Genomic DNA, 19,982 nt, shown 5'->3' with positions numbered 1-19,982 from the left:
AAGAAAGAGGAGCCCAGTAAAAGGTACAGGTAAAGGCATAAACTCACCCACTTCCTGGGTACCCTCTGGAAGAGAGTGGGACTTGTCTCATTATTCTATCACCTCCAAGTAAGGAAACTGGAGAATGTGTTCACAATGATCATTGCTCTTATCCACACACACCACCCCACCCCACCCCCGCCATCTAAAGGTTATTTGAGGGACAAAGAGGGGATTAGATCTCTAGCATTTTAAGCCTTCACTTTAGCTGGGCCATATGACATCCTCAGAGAAATAGAGGAACAAAAGTGAATGGCAGAAACAGAGCAACAGAATAGGTGACTATCCCCTCTCATGACCCCATGAGGTAAAAGACAAGAAAAAAGATGGACAGTGAAAGCTATATATCAAAAAAGATGTATGAAGTAATTAAAATATAATGAAGTAATTACAACATTCAACTGTTACATATAACTGTAACAATGTAGCATTTGCGTGATAACTGGAATTTGGAACTGACTAGATATTTACTTTTAAAGAGTTATTGTTCTTATTTTAGGTGTGATGGTAGTATTGTGGTTATGATTCAGGAAGAGACTTTATCATTAACAGATACACCCTAAAATATTTATAGATAAGATATGATGTCCTGAATTTTCTTCAAAATAACACACAAAAGGGAGGAAGTGGAGAGGGGCTAGGATAAATAAGATTGTCTAGAAATTAATAAAATACTGATGCTGGTACTGGTGGGATTGGCAGGTCATGATACTCTGTGGTCTACTTTTGTATGCTTGAAAATTTATCCAATGCATTTGGTAGAAAGTACCACACAAATATTTCATTATAGACTGTGGTACGTGCTGTGACAGCCAAGCACAGTGTCCTTATTGTGCCACTGAACCTGACCCTTGGAGAGGCCAAGGAAGCCTGTCTGGGCACAAAACATGCTGACTTTCCCATATTCATTTCTTTTTTATTAAAATATTGTTTGGGCAAATATATTAAAGCTTTTTCTTTTTTTAGGTTCCCCCCCCCCGTGCTGGGTTGAAGCCAGAGCTATGATACGGTGTCACTCTACCACTGAGCTCAGTGCCAGCCCCTCCCAGTTGAAGGACATGGTAGGTTTTATTTTTCTTATCTTTACCTCTGTAAAACACTTATCTTTCTTTTCTGACTTGAAACTTGGCCAGAGTATGAAGCTAAGGGAAATCCAAAGGTGTCATTGTCTAGGTAACACATACGGCTAACTATTAAGCCTTTGCCGAGATGGTGGTGAAAAGAGGGCTACAGAGTTTCTAATCCTGACATCAGCTCCTCAGTGCCCTTCCACCTGGACATGGAGCTGTGTCCATTCTTCTGTAATCTGCTCCACTGGTAGAACAGAGTGCCGGTGGCAATGCACAGTTCCAAAGTCAGAAAAGGTCAGTTTCACCTGTTTGTCTGGAGAAATCCTCAGAGGGAGGCTTGAGCTGCTGTGTAAAAAGTTTGATTATTTTGGGGTAGTCATGTTGTAAGAAAGCCCCAGCAAGGAGAGAGACCATTGGCAAAAGTCCTAGCCTAGCATTAATTACCAAACCGGTGAGGAAAGAGAGTTCCAAATTACCCCCAGTTTATAAGAAACCCCAGTCATCAAAGTTTTGCAGGAGAGGTCCTCAGATTTAATAGTAGAGACACAAGACATGCCCACAGCAACATGTTTGTGAGCATAATAGAATGCTTACTTCATGACACTAAGTTTTGGAATGGTTAGATCCCAGTTACAACCAGAACAAAGGGCCAACAAAGGTCTAGGACAACGGTTGTCAGCGTGTGGCTCTTAACCCCTTTGGGGGTCACATACCAGACATCCTGCAGATAAGATATTTACATTACACTTGATAACAGTGGCGAAAATTACAGTTCTGAAGTAGCAGCAAAATAATTGCATGGCTTGGGGTCACCACAACATGAGGAACTGTGTTAAAGGGTTGTGCATTAGGAAGGTTGAGGACCACTGCTCTAGAAGCTGGTATTGTAAGTGCTGGGAAGGGTAGGGTCGAACTTCAGCTAAGGAAAGTGAAGGAAGCATGCCGGCAAATCTGTTGATTCCCAGTATCCGGATGAAAGTACCTGGATGAAAGTACCCAGGTGAAAAGCAGGTATGGCAGCACACTTCTGTTACCTAGTGTTAACTCTAGAGACTGAGGTAGGAGGATCCCAAGCTGACCGAAAGCTGTGGCTATAAAACGAATGAGGTCAGTTTGGGCTACACAGCAAGACCCTTTCTTAAAGTACACAGATATAGATATATATATTCTGTTATTTAGTGATGACCCATTCTTTCAGTATAGAAGCACATTCTAGCTATCTCAAGCCAAAATGCTTCACAAAAAAAAAAACGTTTTGGGTTGTTTTTTTTGTTTTTGTTTTTGTTTTTTTTTTTGTTTTTTTTTTTTTTTTGAGACAGAGTCTCTTTATATCTTGGAAGTGTTATGAGGACCAAGTGTTATGAGGCTGACCCTCATGTTCCTGCCTCCCAAGTGCTGGGATCAAAAGCATGTACCACTATACCCAGCCTTAAGTAGTATGGACCCCCAAAATTTTAATACAGGACATTGGAACTTATGGAATCTATACAAGAACTGGAAGGAGGGAGGCAAGGACCACCACCAATGAGACCATAGCTTCTTATTAGCAGGTCCTTTACTTCAGCAGCTTCTTCACTCACAAGAGCCATCGCCAGACTCTAACACACACACAGTGCAAGAGCAGAGACCAGAAGCTGCCCACAAGTCCTTGTCTCTGCTGCCAAACCCCCATCTAAGCTGGGTATGGGTAAATCTCACTGGAAAACTCCAACCAAGAATGTACCGGGAGCCCACGAAGGCTAGGGATGTAGGGTTTGGAGTTTAGTTTCTACCATACAGTGGAAGGTGGGGCCTGAAATGACAGTCAGAAATCCTGAGCCGTGGAAGTGGGAAGCAGGCCGCAATAAGTTAGGTTTATTTTTAAACTCTGGTGTTAATGTATTTAAATAATTTGTTTTCTAAGTCTCCTTTAAGCTTTCATTTAGAGAAAGAATAAAAAAGAAACTGCTTTTGAACATTTGGTTGGAACTAGAAAATGGCCACTGTGAGATGAAGAGCTGGAAGGCCAGCTCAAGCCCAGGAAATATTAGAAATGGAGGGAGACAGGGTGAGGTGAGCTCCTTCACCACTACTGCACGTATAAATTTGGCCATCCCCAAGTCAGGCACAGATCTCCTTTCTGAACTAGACAGTTCCAGACTTGGACAACAATGGCTACTGTGAGGACTGGCTAGAAGCAGGGCTAGTATTCTCATGCCTCATCATGCCTTTTCTCTTAGTTTCAGTTCCAGTCTCCCTTTATCAGGGGATAACAGGGCATGGAGCTTTTTTGTTTTTTGCAGCCAGAGAACAGGACAAAACAACTCCCTGTATCATATCTAATAGCATGCTGTTCTCTTCAAAATCAGGGCTGCAAACAAAAGACCTGACATAAGAATTTGGTTCTTATTCTTGATGTGTGTTGTTACTCTTATTCTTAGACTCAGCTAACAGCATCACGATATCTTTTCTTTCCTACTCTTAGCTGTAGTTCTTTCTCCAGAAAGCGTGCTTGCAGAATCTCTTCTTAAAAGTCATTATGGAACAGAACGCTCATAACTTATTGATAACTTTTAATTTAGCCTCACCAGGACTACATATAGGGATCCGGATAAATTTCTCCAGTTTCTTAGCAGCTGTCTTTGTTTGTGTTTTTGGTTGTAATAAATACCAAGTCCAAAAGTAACTTGACATTATAGTCTATTGTTGAGAGGAGCTGGAGCAGGAACTCAAAAGCCAAGAGGTTGGAACAAGAAGCATAGAGGACCGTCACTTACTAGCTTGCTCCCAGGCTCATGTTCAGGTACCTTTCTTTGACAGCTCAGGCTTCCCTATCTATTGATGGCATGTCCACAGTGGGTTAGGCCCTCCTGTATCAATTAGCAATCAAGAAAATGCCCCACGAAATGCCCACAGGCTAACCTGGTGAAGGTAAGTCTTCAATTGAAGGTCTGAGAAAGGCTTCTCCAGCTTTAACAACTCAATGAGCCTTTGCGACGTGGAGAATGCCCTCTGCTGGCCTCACAACTCGCCGTGGCAGTAAGTGGCTTTCAGCAAGGTTGTTCTTGCCATCACCTACCAAACCTCAAGCTCTTAGAAGGGCTCTTAAGTGACTGTTGACTCAAATGGGATAATAACTTGGCTCTCAGCAAGCCCACACCAGCGCCTCTTCCACTACACTAAAAGGAAATAGAGATGTTCTCTCTGAGAAGCAGGGTCCTTGATAAAAGATCACTATACTGCCATGTCTGCCTTAGTTAAACCTCATGCACACCCTGGTGGCATTCAAGTACCCCTGGCTGAATCTCAGGAGTCCAGGAGGTATTAGAACTGCCCTGGTTCCCTGAGCTTCCTCCCAACTTGAAGATGATGGCTCTTCAACTCAGTCTCATACAGGAACATGGACAAAATTCTCAGGTTAGTATATCTTGGAAAAGAGATTTTACCAATATGTTACTACAGAGATAACCTGGCTTTGTCTTCCCCCTGTGGCTTTTTTACCTCTTGTCTTTGGTGACTTTGAAGGAAGCTGCCTGTCCAATTGCCTGAATTTGGGTTTATAAAAAAGTAGACTCTGAGGCAAAAATGTGATAGCAAGTAATTCATTCATTAGGTGAGTTCATGATATACCACAAAGAAGCAAGGAGGCAAGGGAAGGAAAAGAACAAAAATAAGAATGTCAATGAGCAGTGAAGGTTTAAATGACCAGGGTCTATCCTAGCAGGAACTTTGGGAGATTGCATCAATGACATATTTCAGAGTTGTCTTCCCCATGGAAGCTTGGGTTAATGCATCAGCTTCCCTCTGTTATCAGCTGAGAATTGCTCACAAGAGTACTCACCTTCTAAAACATCCAGGCTAGCCCTCTGGCAAGTGAAAACTATTCAGTGACCAGAGAAAGACCCTCTACTTGTATAAGAAAGCTGTTCACAAGTACAGGCTGCATTATCCAAGGCTCAAGTGACATCTGGAGTGAGATAAGGTAATGAAGGCAGAGCCTTAACATTATCTACAAATAAACCACATCAAGAAAATCTGTTCACTCTGCCACATATTGTCCTCCCAGGAAAGGAATGAGTTTTGAACTATTTGATGAGCTAATGGCTAGTGTTGGACCGTTAGAAGAACAGGAGATGTTACAACAGAAAGCTGAGGAAAACCAGGACCTGTCCAAAGCCGAGATGACTCGACAGCCAAAGAGTTGGAAGACCACACAAATGTAAGGTCAAGGTAGACCAGTCAGATACAAAGCAGAGGAAGGGAGGCCATCCCACCTAACATCCGGCAGTGGATACAACAGTGGAGCAGAGCTCATTGGCCAAACTAGAAGGAAGTGGCCTGCAGTCCTAATGCTTTTAACTCTATTTTTTTCCTTGAAAGGAGTAAAGATTCTTGCAAAAGAAGGAGAGTTTGTGTGCTTGTTTCGGGAGCAACACTAGAGAGAACAGTCAAGAGGTAGAGGGAGTCCATCGGATTGTCTTTCACGGGAATCTGACTTGACAGACTCCAGCTAGGGGATCACTGACAAAGAACTGAAAAGTCAGTGTAACACAAGAAATGAGCCCCTGGATCCTAAGCAGTAGAAATAAGAGTGACCTCAGTGAAGATGACCAAGGAAAGACCTCTAAAAGTTCCATGACTTTGAAAGTTGGAAGTAGTCAGAATCAAACTTTTTAGATTTCTGGAAATTAGCTCAAAGCTTCTAGAATCCTTGAAAGATTTACTCAAGAATCATGACTTAATCTTGGTAAGAATAGTAAAAATGTGGCACTGAGTTTGCTCGAGCCCTGTCCTTTCTCAGCTCAGTGACAGCCTTGAAATATAGCAGTCTGTGTTCCTGATAACAAGGAATAGAATGAATTTCATCTTCAGAAATGCATACTTCTTTATATTATTCAACTAGAAAAGTTCTTTTGGAAACCCCACCCAAAGAACTTGATCTTATTTGAACTCACTTGGTGACAGACCTTAAAGAAGGAGAAAAAGAGGCTGGTTTTCTCTCTCTCTCTCTCTCTTTTCTTTTAAAGATTTTTACATTGTAATTGACTGAGGTTATGGGTAACAGTTGAGGCCAACAGCAGATTAACCAAGAAGCATAGACATGAATGAAATATGAGGAGTCTGTAGGAGCTTTGAATTTTTTTTAATAATATTCCTCCATCTTAAAAGGTCACATGTGTGCCAAAGACCAACTGTGTAACTGTGGGAGTTCTCAGGAGAGACCAGAGGAACTGCTAAGTTCTCAGCTCAGGCTGATCACGAGTTTCTACCCAGGCAGGAAGTGAAGATAAAAGCAGAGTTGCTGAACTATGATGTTGTAGTAAATTTAAAAAACAGCTGTTGAGCTACATAATGTTTGTCATAATCCCTTTAACCTGCTATCACAAATAATGAGACACGGACACCTGTTAGATTTATAATTGCTTTATTTACCTTGGGCCCAGCAAATATTTTACTTACACTGTCTCAATATCCTCACCATCCATCTCGCACCCCCCATCCAAAGCCATCCTCCTGGACTACTTTTCATCCATAGTCCCATGGTACTTGCTTATATTCTTCATCTGGGCCTTTCATGCCATCACTGGAGTCCTTCCTCAGCCCACGTGGCGTCCTTCTTTCTCCTCTCTTCCCATCCATCTGTCCAGTGATTCTTGTGATTCTTCCATACTCAAAATCTCAGGACCCTAGCCACCCCTACTCCATTCTTCCCTGCCCAGGTTTATGCAGTATGATGAACCAATCAGGTATAATGTTTTAGGGAGTTTTACACAGACAAAGATGGGTGTATCCAGTGGGCAGATCTTGAGTGCCAGTAATTAGCATTAGACACTATGGTGATGCAGCCACAGACACAGAGAGACCCCAGGCAAATGCTTGCCTTAGGCATTTAAGGAACTCTCCCATACCTAGTCTATCGCTAGGCTGGGCAGAGTCAATGGTCACACATTGCAAAGACACAGCCTTACAGAATTCCTTCACAAGTAGTCAAAGACCAACTGTAACACACAGCAGCAACAACAATGCCAGAGGAGGGCAGGAATCTGGGCCTCATACTTCGCACATGTATTATTTTAAATGACTGTCTACCACAAAATACTGAAAGTCAGGCAAAGGAACAGGAAAGTCAATATGACCCATGCACAAGAAAAACCACCACAGAGGAAGCAGACACTGGATTTATAAGATGTGGGCCTAAAGAAATTATTGTAGGCCTTTTAAAAGAGCTAATAGGAAGTATAAAAACAATATTTAAAACAAAGATTATTAATCAAGATAAACAAACTATAAAGAAAACCAAATAGAAATGCTGTAGTTAAAAGGCACAATTGCTATGCATATTGGAAAAAGTCTATAATCCTAGCACTTAAGGGGCTAAGGTAGGGAGATCATGAGTTGGAGGCTAACCTGGGCTACATGGGGAGTTCCAGGTCACCTATGGGGCTACATAGCAGACTCTGTGTTGTGTGACCTTTTCTAAGAAGCTGCCAACAAGTGTCTTCTCACCCCAGGTAGACACCTCCCTCCCAAGCACAAACAGTAAAGACTTTTGAGAGTTACTCTCAGACAAGCCCAGCTGCCTGGGAGAAGCAGAAACTAGCTGAGCTGCCTAGAGAAGGTTTAATCCAACTGAGTTACCTGGAAAAAGACACCTGTTTAGCTGTCTTCTGGCTATGTGGTGCGTTCAGGTTCCCAGCTTTTGTGTGTGAGCTGTCAGCCGTGAGGAGGTGAGCTTTGGTGATGTAACTGCCTTTAAGCCATTTCTGCCCCTGTAGATAAACCCTCACCCATATTCTTCTGAGAATAAAACTCATTAGTTCACCAAATTAGACTTCAGTGATATCAATACTTTGGTCAGTTGTGGGGTCCCTATCAAGTAGACTTGTATAGGTTGTCACACCCAAAAATGTCTTGTCACATATCATTCGCCAGCATAAGGACTGGAGTTAGGAACCCCACATAAGAAGCCAGGCAGGTGTGGTCCACCTGTAGTCTCTAACTCAGAAGGAATGGGGGACTCCCAGAGCAAGCGGGCTGGCTAGAACAGCTGAAGTGGTGAGCTCCAGATTCAATGAGAGGCCCTGCCTCAGGAAATACAGTGGAGAGTGATGGAGGAAAACACCTAGTGTCAAGCTCATTCCCTCTGTACATGCACACGTGTGCGCGTGTATCCACACACATGTGAACATGTATACACACACATGGACATTATATGTGTGTGTGTATGTATAATAAAGTAAGGAAATTAAGGAAGAACTAAATAAGTAGGAGGATGTGTTCATGTATTGAGTGAGTCAGTATTGTCAAGATGACAGTATCTTCCAAATTTATTTATAGGCTCAACACAATCCCTTTCAAATGCCCTTTCATAAATTAGCAAACTGTTCTTTAAATTCATATGGAATGGCAAGGGACCTAGAAAGGCTGAACAATCTGAAAAACAACAACCGCATTATAAAGTTTATGCTCCCTGATTTCAAAGCATACTGTGAAACTCCGGGATCCAAGAGAATGTGATATATACATAAGAACTGACATACAGGTTAATGATTACTGACATACAGTTTAAATGCTCAATCCCCATTCAGAAAGGCAAAGAGGATGGTCATCAGAAGAAGGAGAAAACAGGGAACAGGACAGGAGCCTACCACAGAGGGCCTGCAGTGTATCAAATCAGATGCTGAGACTTATTGCCAACCTTTGGGCAGAGTGCAGGGAACCTTATGAAAGAAGTAGGAAATAGTAAGACCTGGAGAGGACAGGAGCTCCACAAGGAAAGCAACAAAACCAAAAAATCTGGGCACAGGAGTTTTTTTCTGAGACTGATACTCCAACCAAGGACCATTCATGGAGATAACCTAGAACCCCTGCACAGATGTAGCCCAGGGCAGTTCAGTGTCTAAGTGGGTTACATAGTAATGGGAAGAGGGACTGCCTCTGACACAATCTGATTGGCCTGCTCTTTGATCACCTCCCCCTGATGGGGGAGCAGCCTTACAAGGCCACAGAGGAAGACAATGCGGCCATTCCTGATGAGACCTGATAGACTAGGATCAGAAGGAAGGGGAGAAGGACCTCTCCTATAAGTGGACTGGGGGAGGGGTATGGGTGGAGAAGAGGGAGAGAGGGGAGGATTAAGAGGGGAGGAGGGAGGGACCTACAGGGGGGATACAAAGTGAATAAACTGTAATTAATAAAAATAAAAATTAAAAAAAGTTCATATGTAAAAAAAAAAAAAAAGAAGAACTGGCCTACAGGTTAGTGAATAGAGTGAGATTCAGAAACAAAACCAGACATCTATGATCAATTTATTTTCAGCAAGAATGCCAAGATACATTCTTGATGCTGTGTTAAAAAAAAAAAAAAAAACAAAACAAAACAAAGCACACGTGAGGCTCATGTCACCGTGATGAAGACATGGAAGGTGAGGTCGTAGGAGCCAGAGCCTGGCCAGTCACATTGCATCTGAAGTCAGCAAATGTAGGAAACATTCTCCCACGAATCAAAACTAGTGCCGGAATCAGCAAAAAGTTGTGCGTTCTATCATTCAATGTGATCTTAAAAATGTTCACATTCTCTCACCAATTACAACCACAGCTCCACAGCTTGGCTTCAGCTCCAACACTTAAAAACAAACAAACACAAAAAGCCAAAGAAAGTCAACTGGCTACATAGAATTCAAGATAAAGAACATTGTGTATTCTCTTCCGGTTTAAAAGCTGTCTGTCCCACCTCCTTTGCACTAACTTTTGGTTAGGTTTTTATTGCTGTGACAGACTAGCACGACCAAAAGCCACTTGGGGAGGAAAGGGTTTGTTTTAGATTACAGCTCTCACACACGTCCTCACTGAGGGAAGCCAAGGAGGAAACTGAAGCAGAGACCACGGAGGAATGCAGCCTAACAGCTTGCTCAGCTTCCTTTCTTATACATCCTAGGACCACCTTCCCAGGGACAGCACCACAGGCCGTAGACTGGGCCCTACCCAGTATTGATTAACAATCGTTAATCAAGAAAGTGCTCTGGAGACTTGCCTACCAGTCAATTTTGTGGAGACATTTTCTCAATCTTCAGTTTACTATATATATAAAACATATGTGACTCTGTGTATAGTCATATATATATATATATATATATATATATATATATATATATATATATAAAACTACAATAATTGGTGTTTTCAAAACAAGGCATGATAAGCTAAATTTAAACTTAATTTCGTTGGTTTAATAAATTTACTTAAGTTTAGATTTTTTGAATTAAAATTTAAAAATTAAATACATAATTTTAATAGAGAGATATGAAATTTCCATGTCTCCAGACCAGTGAAGACTTTGGTGACCCTTAACAAATAACCTATTATTGGCACTCCAGGGATAAGGAGGGGGAAACTAATGGGGAGATCAATAGCAGTAAGTCAGGCGCTGACTCTAAGCCACGCAGCAAGCAGGAGCAGCTGAGAGGAGCAGCTACAGTGTGTAACGAGCACATATGGGACGCCCCTGGGAGCCCCCAGACATAGCCAACCTTGGCACGGATTACAGCCATTAAAGGGATGGGGGCTAATGAGCTAGTTTAATTGGTTACTAATTGTCAATATGACCTCATTTGTACCTACAGCCCAATGAGACCTAGGGACATCCAGGTTACAATTAATAATGGACTGAGTGACATTTCACATCATAAATATCAAAATAGCCTGGTAATGTACACAACTAAAAGAGTGAGGCCATCTGTGCAGAGTGAGTAGAACCAGCAGGCCCACCCCAGCCCAGTGCTGTCAGGGGGGCCACGGGGAAAGCAACATGCTGCTGCCTGAGTCAGGTCGGAAACCGGGGCTACTCCTGCTCCGGGGGATTGGAGCCATCACGGGGCTGTGGAGACGCTCTTGAGCAAAGCAGCTTCATGTGGAAGAACACCGTCCCAGCCAGCACCTGCCTTCTCTGCTGTCTGCACTGTGGTCTGCCCGGTGCTCGCAACTACCTACCATCTCTGGCAGCATGCCCTCAGCTGACAGATCTGTCACAACCGGAAAGTCACAGGTCCCTCAGACCCCAGACAGCTTCCAGATAGACTGACCACATCCCAGAGACAGACAGGATTCACTGCTCCAAAAGGAGAGTTGTACAAAACAGCTCCAGGGTTTCCCTCCTTGTACATACAGCAGGCCACAGCTGCCCTTTGTCTGAGTCCAGCTTCACCCCTTCTTTTACAAGTGATGGAAGCCCTCCCTGCCTAAGGCTCTGCTTCATGAGGACACAAGCCGACAGGGAGTGTTAACTCCTGGTTTCTCTGATTTGTAGGGTTGCTGTCCTTGGAGACTGGGTTGGACTGAGCTACAGGTGTAGGGATTTAGGTTTGGCTAGCCAGGGTGATAAAGAGGCCATCAAAAACAGCCCCACGGCTGGGTGTGCTGGCTCATGCCTACAATCCCAGTGTTTAGAAGGTAGAGGGAGGAGAATCAGGAATTCAGGGCCAGCCTGGGCTACCAGAGACCCTGCCTCAAAAGCAAAAACAATTGAAAGTTCATTGTCACCACAGGGATGAAGAGCAACGTGGGTCATCTTTAGTTGAGTGAGCACGTAACAAGCCAAGGTGATCCATAGTCTGATGCAAGAACAACAGGAAAAGAATTATTTCAGGAACAACAACACAGAATGAGGTGTGAATCATGTAGAACTGGCCAGTGGTCGGGCTGTGCCTGGTCACTGAGGAGAGCAAGGAAAATGGAAATGAACGAGCCCGTGGGGACGTACCTGCAAGTCGAAGCTCTCCACAAAGGGAAGTCGGCACCACCACCTATGCTAGCAGGATGGTGGGCGAAGAGGCCATCTCCACGCATCCCACCATGCTGACAGAGGGACACACGAAACCTCTGCAAACACAACTCTGTATCTGAGCCACAGGGCTCCAATGTGGGAACAAGTGCATCACAGGAAACTGCCTGGGGAGATGGTGGGCACCTTCTCATGTTTAAGACAAACCAAGGTGTAGCTAATGCAGGACGTGACTCAAGCCTGCAGGTCAGGTGGCAGAAAAGAAGATGGCTGACCCACTAGGCTTTGAGCTACTAACTCCAAAGGCCAGAGAAAGTAGAACAAAGATTAAATGGGAAACAAATGTACGGTAGAGAAAAATCTAAAAAAAAAAAGCCCAAATTGGCTGTTTGAGGAGTAATGCAATCATAGAACTTTAGGAGAGACTTATCATGATAGAGAAAAAAGGTGAATTCTGGGCCAGTAGGCTCTCAGGAGGGGGCATGGGTTTCGGGGTGTGGGCCTTACAGATGTTCTGTTCTAGGGCAGCCTGTTCTAGGGAGCCCCGAGCAGAGCAGGGTTGAATCCAGCAATGCTCCACCCCAGAGCCTGTGTATTATGCTAGAACCCTTTTCATAAATAAAAACGTATCTGCAATTGTTAGGCTCAAACGCTCAAACACCAGTGAAATGAATACTAACTCTGAAAACAAAACCAGCCTTGCCTTCGCGCATCTCATTACAACAGGACACCTAAAGCAGATAATTCTTTACATTTATTTTTTGTATGTACGTGTGTGTGCATCCACGTGTTGTGCACTCGAGTGCACAAGTGCATGTGGCTGAGTGTGAAGACCAGAGGTAAACCTTAGATGTCCTGCGACAGGTGCTGTCTCCACGTCTCGGGTGTTAGACTATCATGCTTCTCGAAAGAGTTCTGGGAACTGAACCCAGGCCTTTACGCTCACCTGGAACTTTACCGATTGGTATTTCTTTCCAGCCCCGAGACTGGGTGATTTGTAAGGAGCAGAAGTTATACTGTCTTCCAGGTTGGGAGGCTGGGAAGTCCAAGATCAAGGCACTGACTGACATGTTCAGAAGTCTTCCTGCTCCGCCATCGTACGGTGGAAGGCGAGCAGGTGAGGGAGAGCAAGCTGGGGGTGGGTCGCCAGTCTCGCTCTTTTTGATGGTAGCAGCTCAGTCATGAGCACTGAGCCCTCATGCCTCAATTACGTCTTCACTCCTCCCCACCCCAACCTGTGCTGTTTTCCAAAACCAAGAAAAAGCCAGACATCAGAGTTTGCTTGTGGGGGACCCAGCCTAATTGGGTTTAAACGTCTGAGTAGGCTGATAAGCCCCGTCAGTTAGAGCATGCTGCTCATAGTTGTAATGCTTGTCCTTTCTACAACGCAAGTGGAAGTTTCATTGCATTATATCAGTATTGAGAACTGCAGTCTTCAAAACGTAACTTCTGAGCTCAGGACAGAAGAACAGCATCTTAATGCATTCTTTTTGCTGGGGATCTGTTTCATTGCTAACACACACACACACACACACACACACACACACACACACACGCATGTGCACATGTACGCGCGCACATACACATTTGGCTAGACCAATGACAAGGAAGCATGAAGAGAAAGGCAAACGGAGGTATTAGGCATGAGTGGAATCTCCCTGGATCTTCCAGCCCAGCCCTGGCCTGCTGACCCCCAGCCAAAGCTATGTGATTCTTGCCAATGTCATATGCTTTGCCAGGACCTTGGGCCTCATTAGACCAGTGGACAATGACGGAGTAATTCCTAAATAAAATCCGGGGGCTGGTGTCTACACAGGGTGAAGGATTGTTGAGAGGGAGCAGCATAGCCACGTCCACTGGAAATGGCAGGTAGCAGCAACTATCCTGGGCCCCTGTCCTGAAACTCTCTCATCTACCTGTTTGGTTGCCCTGTTGCTCTCCAGTGATGCCTGCGCACACCTCGAGAGCTGTCTCCAGGATTCATGTGCCTATATATCTTTATACAGACTTATCTCCAGAGGCATGCACCGCAGTCAGGTACTCAAGGAATGTTTTTTGTGATTAATGAATGACTTCAGATTATCATGGAAACACTCAACATTTGAATAAGCAAAAACACACAGGAAAAAGGTTAGACTGCCGGACTGACTCTCTTTTGCATGCAGAGAACTGTAAAATATATGTAGCATGCATAAAAAGTACAAGAATCATAACCAATCAACAAATGCTCACAAACTGAACACTTATGTGAGCAAGAGACATTATCAGAACCCACAAAGCTTCTATTTCCCATGTAACTCCAAGAGACTTCAAGCGCCAAGGTGAGTTCAGCTTGTCTCTGACTTCACAGCTGCCGTTCTCACTGCTGTATGCTATTCCACCGTGGGAACATGCCACATTTATCTACTCTACTGCTGATTTGCAGGTTCCATTTGCGGGTTATTATGAAAATGCTGTAATGGACATCCTATCGTGCTCCCTTGGGCACACGTGGGCACAGTTCTCTTGAATATATGCCTAGGAGCGAAATTGATAAGGTGGAGGTAGTTGTGAGAAGCCGTGGAGGCAGAGTAGGAGATGTTTCCTGTTGCACAATGAACCCTCATCAATCATCCATGTGAAGATGTGATTGATGGAACTTGCAGGTTTGGTCTATGGAACCTGTGAACACATTTGGGGTATCTCCCCAAACTCTGAACACAGTAGCTTTCTGACAGTCTTGAAGGAACAAATGAAGTGCCACGCTGAGAAGTCTGAAGAGCCACAGAATTGATGAAAGTAAACTTTCTCCTGCCTTGACTACATCGTGAATTAAACGAGAGACTTTGTGGAGGATTTCCTTCATAATCCCTTCAAAATGAGTTAGTCCTGCTCTGTACTAAATGGATTATGGAGGAATCCCAAAGCAAATCCAACTGCAATTAATGTTTTAATAAACCGGTTGCTAGTGTATGCAATACCCACAACTTGTCAGGGGGGATTTTGTCATATTTATAAACATTAATTAGTTGTTTGTTATTATCGAACTAAATTTAAAATAAATCCACAGTACTGCCGGCCGCTTGGGTGAGAACATCTCAGTGGTAACTGTAATTAGAAAATAGATGTGAGCGAATCGCCTTAATTAGTTAGCTAATGGTGAGCTCTCTGCTAATTGAAATGAGGAGCCACTATATTATAGCATGATAAAATATCTTATGTGTGGGAGTAAGACATGAGCTCTGTTGAGTATTAATAATAAATCAAAACATTGTTTAACCCTTTCTTTATGGCATTTTTCTATAGCTCATAATTCTCATTGTCAAATACAGGTAAAATACTAAGTAAATACTAAGTTCATTTTTTAAAAATTAAGGTGAAACCATTCTGCTTTTGCCAAGATACTTTATGGTCTCTGGTTGCAGGATTTAATTCCGCCCTTGTTTCTCTGGATCCCTCTAGAGCGGATGACCCTCTACCTCCCAAGCTCTCCTGTTACTCTGGACAATGCTCAACTTTCTCCATGGTTTCTTCTTCATCCCAGCCCTTAAGTGTTGTTGTTAGCCAACTTTTAAAAAAATATATTTATCTGCTTGTGTGGCTGCTACATGTGTGTAGGTGCCCTTGGCAGCTAGAAGGTCCCGAAGCTGGTGTTTCAGGTGGATGTGAGCCTGAAACTACCATGTGGGTGCGGGGGACTGAATGGAGGTCTCTGTGGCTTTAACTCTTCCCATGTGCAAGGTTCTCTGCCTCCATCCTCACCCTCAGCCTCTCATGCTGCAGATGTATTCATCTTAGGCTCTGTTTCTATTCCCTTCCAGAAGGTCCTCAAGTAGCTTTGGGAAAGACGCTTATTTATGATTCTGCTTGGTACCCTCAGATCCCCTGATGGCTTCCTCAGCCTCCTCGGGGTGTCTGCGGTTATATTTCCACCTGCCTGCTCTGGATTGTGAGACCGAAGACCCACCCATGCCAGGAGTGCTAGATGCCCCTGCAGGATCGAGGGGGCATTTTAAATGGTACATCTCCTTTGAGTGAGCTCCACAGCTAGTTCCCATCTGTGAAGCTCTAAGTATGAGAGCCTCTTCAAGCTCATCAGGTGGGTAGAACTTCTCCAGGTTTTCCTCTTTATACCTAGGTGCAGAGAACGCTGACCTTCCCAGAACTATGAAACTACAAGGAGAGAAAGATCTGGTTTGCTGCATGTGGGAAATCCTTCCTACTGATCAGAAAGTCACTCCCCTGGGATAAGTAGATGAGGAAGGGCTGAGCCTTTGTGTTGCCGAGTTGAAACTCGGAGATTTGCTTATCCCTGCTGCCAATGTTCCCTTGAAGACTGCCACTACTCAAGTCCAGATTTCAGGTCATCTTCACCAAGGTTGTCAAATTAGCTCCTGAAAGGGTCCCCCTTCTCCTCACCTCTCACGAAGCTGTTCTTGGTCATCTAAGTGATGTAACAGGCCTCAGACCTTAGCAAGCCCCTAGACCTTAAGGCAACTGATGCGATGAGGTAAGTACCATTCAGGGCTTAAAACCTAGCACATAAGACCAGGCACGGTGGCGCGTGCCTTTAATCCAGCACGTGGGAGGCAGAGGCAAGTAGATCTCTGTGAGTTTGAGGCCAGCCTGGTCTACAGAGCAAGTCCAGGACAGCAGAGCTATTACACAAAGAAACCCCTATCTCAAAAATCAAACAAACAAATAAACAAAACAAAAAAACCCCAAACAAACAGCATAACAACAAAAAACCCAGCACATACACAGCACTGCTGACTAAAACAAGAACAAAGACCTAATCCATCAAAGTCCATAATTCAGGGAAAGTCCCTAAATATACTAACCTTGCTTTTTGGCTTCTGTAGTTCCACTTCTGGCTAACCGTTCTTGCTAATTGAGGCACGACAACCCAGGATTTGAGTTTTGTGCTTAAAATCTCACCCCGAGAAAGGCTTGGGGTTGCACTCAGGTCCTGAACACCAAGTGTAATTACCTGCTGGCTAATACAGACTTTCTATTGACGTAAATCCCTGCTTAAGCAGTCTGCTCTGGTAGAGAGCTCACAACAGGAGAACAATCTGATGGCAATGAAGCTCAACCCTGAATTTCTGTTGTGAAAATTCTAAACCAAGCCTCAAGAATAAAGCTAAGTTTCTCAATATTTTATTTCAAAGACATCCATGATTGACCATTCATATATTCATTGTGGATCCATCATAGTATAAATGAATGGCCTGGCTGCTGGCCTCTTCCTGGAAGTACCTTCTGCTTTATTCATGCCTACATTCTTTTTTTCCCCACTCTTGCCAGCCCTAAGACTGAACTTGAGCAAGGAGCTGCCTTTGAATTCTCTGGGGCTGCACCAGAACCTTCATCAAGAGCTTCTTTCAGAGGCCTGATCTTGAGGCAATGATTCATCCACCCACCCCTGGGCCTCTTCTCTAGCCACAACAGCCTGTATAGTTGCTAAAAATAATGGGGCTGAATTTGGTCCTGCAGAACTTCCTGTTGGTAGTACTAATTAAAAGCTTATTAAACCAACTTTTCCAAACTTTTCCCAAAATTTTAAACAATGTCTTATTTCAACAACCATGGAAAGAATGTGTAGAGGGGGGAGGGAATCACATTTTGCCATTTTCTTGGCGTTGCTGGGGTGGGCTGAATAATAACATGACATCAGTAAGGTAACAACAATCTCTAGAGTCGTGACAGATCCCATGTTTGTCGGAAGGGAATGAGAGAGAGAGTTACAGCTAGAGAAAGAATTCAGGCCCCCAATCCTTAGTGTGGCAGAAAGAAATGTGGTCAAGTTAGTCCAAACGTTCATTCCATATTGGTAAAGGGTTGGATTGTTAGGTGCTTGCCAAAGACCATCCTGCCCATCAGCACTGGTCTAGCCTGTAACTCTGGTCACAGCATCTGGTTTTCAGCCTTCCACTTTGCTGTACAGGGGAATTCCTAAATTGCAACTTTCTTCTGCCACAGAACTCTGGGGGTGGGGTGGAGGTGGGAGAGGCAATCCAGCCAGGCACAGCATGCTCCTCCAGAAGCTCTGTTCTTTCTCTAACCCCACACCATACATTGGAAATTGTATTCACATCTCTCATTCTGGCTCTGGCAGATTTCAGGACAAATCCCTCTATCTGTAGGTCTTACATTAGGGGGAAAAAGCATTTAAAAAGTGCAAAATGTATCCTTTGGAATGAGTAAATAATGGATGTTCCTGTTTTAGCTGGTCGCTGTCTCCAGCTTTAGTGAGATGTAGCAGACAAGGGAATTTCTGTCAGGAACTTTAAATCACTTAATGGTGAAAGGGATTCCCAGATGGCCTTATCAGTGGCCGTGTAAAACTGTGAGGTATCTGCACCAACTAATAAATTTGCCTCGAGGCTTGCTTTTCTGACATTTGCCCAAATCCTCAGAGAACCTCAGTTACTGTATATCCTTGTACAGTATTTGAATTCTGAATTGTTATGCCTAGTTGGCTGCCTGCTGGGACAGGAAATAAAACTCCATAATAGAATGTCATTTTTTTTTTAAAACTCCAAGTGTTATTAGTTGCAGTGGTATTATATGACAAACTCGAGTTTCTTCTCTCTCTCTCTTTGTGTGTGTGTTTAGCTCCTCCCCCTCCCTTCCTCCCTTCCAAATGTTTTATTCTCTAGTAAAACTCATTTGCATTATTGTCCCTTGTGGGATTTGTACATCCCGGAGCACGATAAAGATGCAGAAGGGAATTAGGTCACTAGGCATGTTCTTTTTTTTCTTTTAATAACTGCGTCCAGCCTCCTCCTTCTTAATCCTACACAGACAAAAGCAACAGAAACTAAACCTTCCAGCCCCATGATAGGAAAGGCGGGTGAGCAAAGCCAAAAGCACACCTCTTTTTGCTCATCATGGATGTGTCTAATTAATCCCATGTGGGCTGGCCTTATTCAAATACAACTATATTTTATAAACTGCTGCCTTGTTTTCTGGTCCACGTGGTGACCCCTGACAGAGGCAGCTGTGCTGGCTTAAGAAGTCAGTTATTATGGAAACAGGTTTCTTTCTGCTAATGGCAGTATGCAGGAAAGAATCTGTGTTCTGTGCAGGAAGAAAACATCCTCAGCAGGCGAGGAATTAAGAGACCATTAGAAAGGTACAAAGCAGAGGCAGCAGGCAGAGGAGGGGTAGAAGGGCAGGTGAGGAGGAGGTGGAAGATGGAACCCGGGATAGATGGTGAACCCAGGCCTGGATGTCTTCCACAGGGTATCATCCACATGGGCAGGTCTTCCGGGTACCAGGCAGGGTTCTTTTGGAAAGCAGCTCACTAAGGTTCTTTGCAATCCTCTTCCTACCTAGCAATTTCTACCCAAGACAAACGCACAGTCATGACCACAGTCCAGCTGCCAGCATGACAACAGTAGAGAACTCAGTTGTCTAGAGTTTGCATGTCAAGCATTCTCCTGGTACCTCGTGCTGTTCAAGCGAAAACCCCATAAGGTAGCGTCGCTATCATGGATTACAGACAGGGAAACAGAAGCATGGGACAAGGCAGCAAAATATTCAGTGTCAAGCCACCAGCCAGCACCTGCAGAACTCAGGCTGGACCACGATGACCAGGAAATGATGTGCTTAAGCATTGCGTGGCCCAGGAAGCCTGAAGTCTTGATGTCACTCTAGCCAAAACAAGCAGTGAAATGTTGCCTTCAGGAATGTGTCACATGTACATCCAAGGTCATGTTGTAGACTTTCCAGCATAAAAACAGTATTTCACCTTGGCAGCTCACGGGGAACCACTCATGGCCCCGGTAGTGCAACGAACAGATTGTGGCAGGTTGCAGGCCATCAGAAAGAGAAAGCAGAGCTGCTCTTGTCCATGCGAATGAACCTAATGAATGTCATATTGGGAGGAAGGTACCAACCTGACACAAAAGAACACACTTTTGTGTGTTTCCCCTAAAGTTTCACCTTTGCTTCTCCACCTCAAGTTCAACAACAGGCCAAGGGAAGGATAAGCTCCTGGTGGGGTTGCAGCCCCACACTTCTTATCCCAGGACTTGGAGTCTAAGGTAGGAGTATCAAAAATTCAAGGCTGATTTGAGCTCAAGACTAGCCTAGACAACATGGTGAGATGCTGTCAGAACAACAACAAAA

Source organism: Meriones unguiculatus, chromosome 4 (genome assembly GCF_030254825.1).
Source record: "Meriones unguiculatus strain TT.TT164.6M chromosome 4, Bangor_MerUng_6.1, whole genome shotgun sequence".
Taxonomy (NCBI): domain Eukaryota; kingdom Metazoa; phylum Chordata; class Mammalia; order Rodentia; family Muridae; genus Meriones; species Meriones unguiculatus.
Note: the sequence above shows the minus strand (reverse complement) of the source record.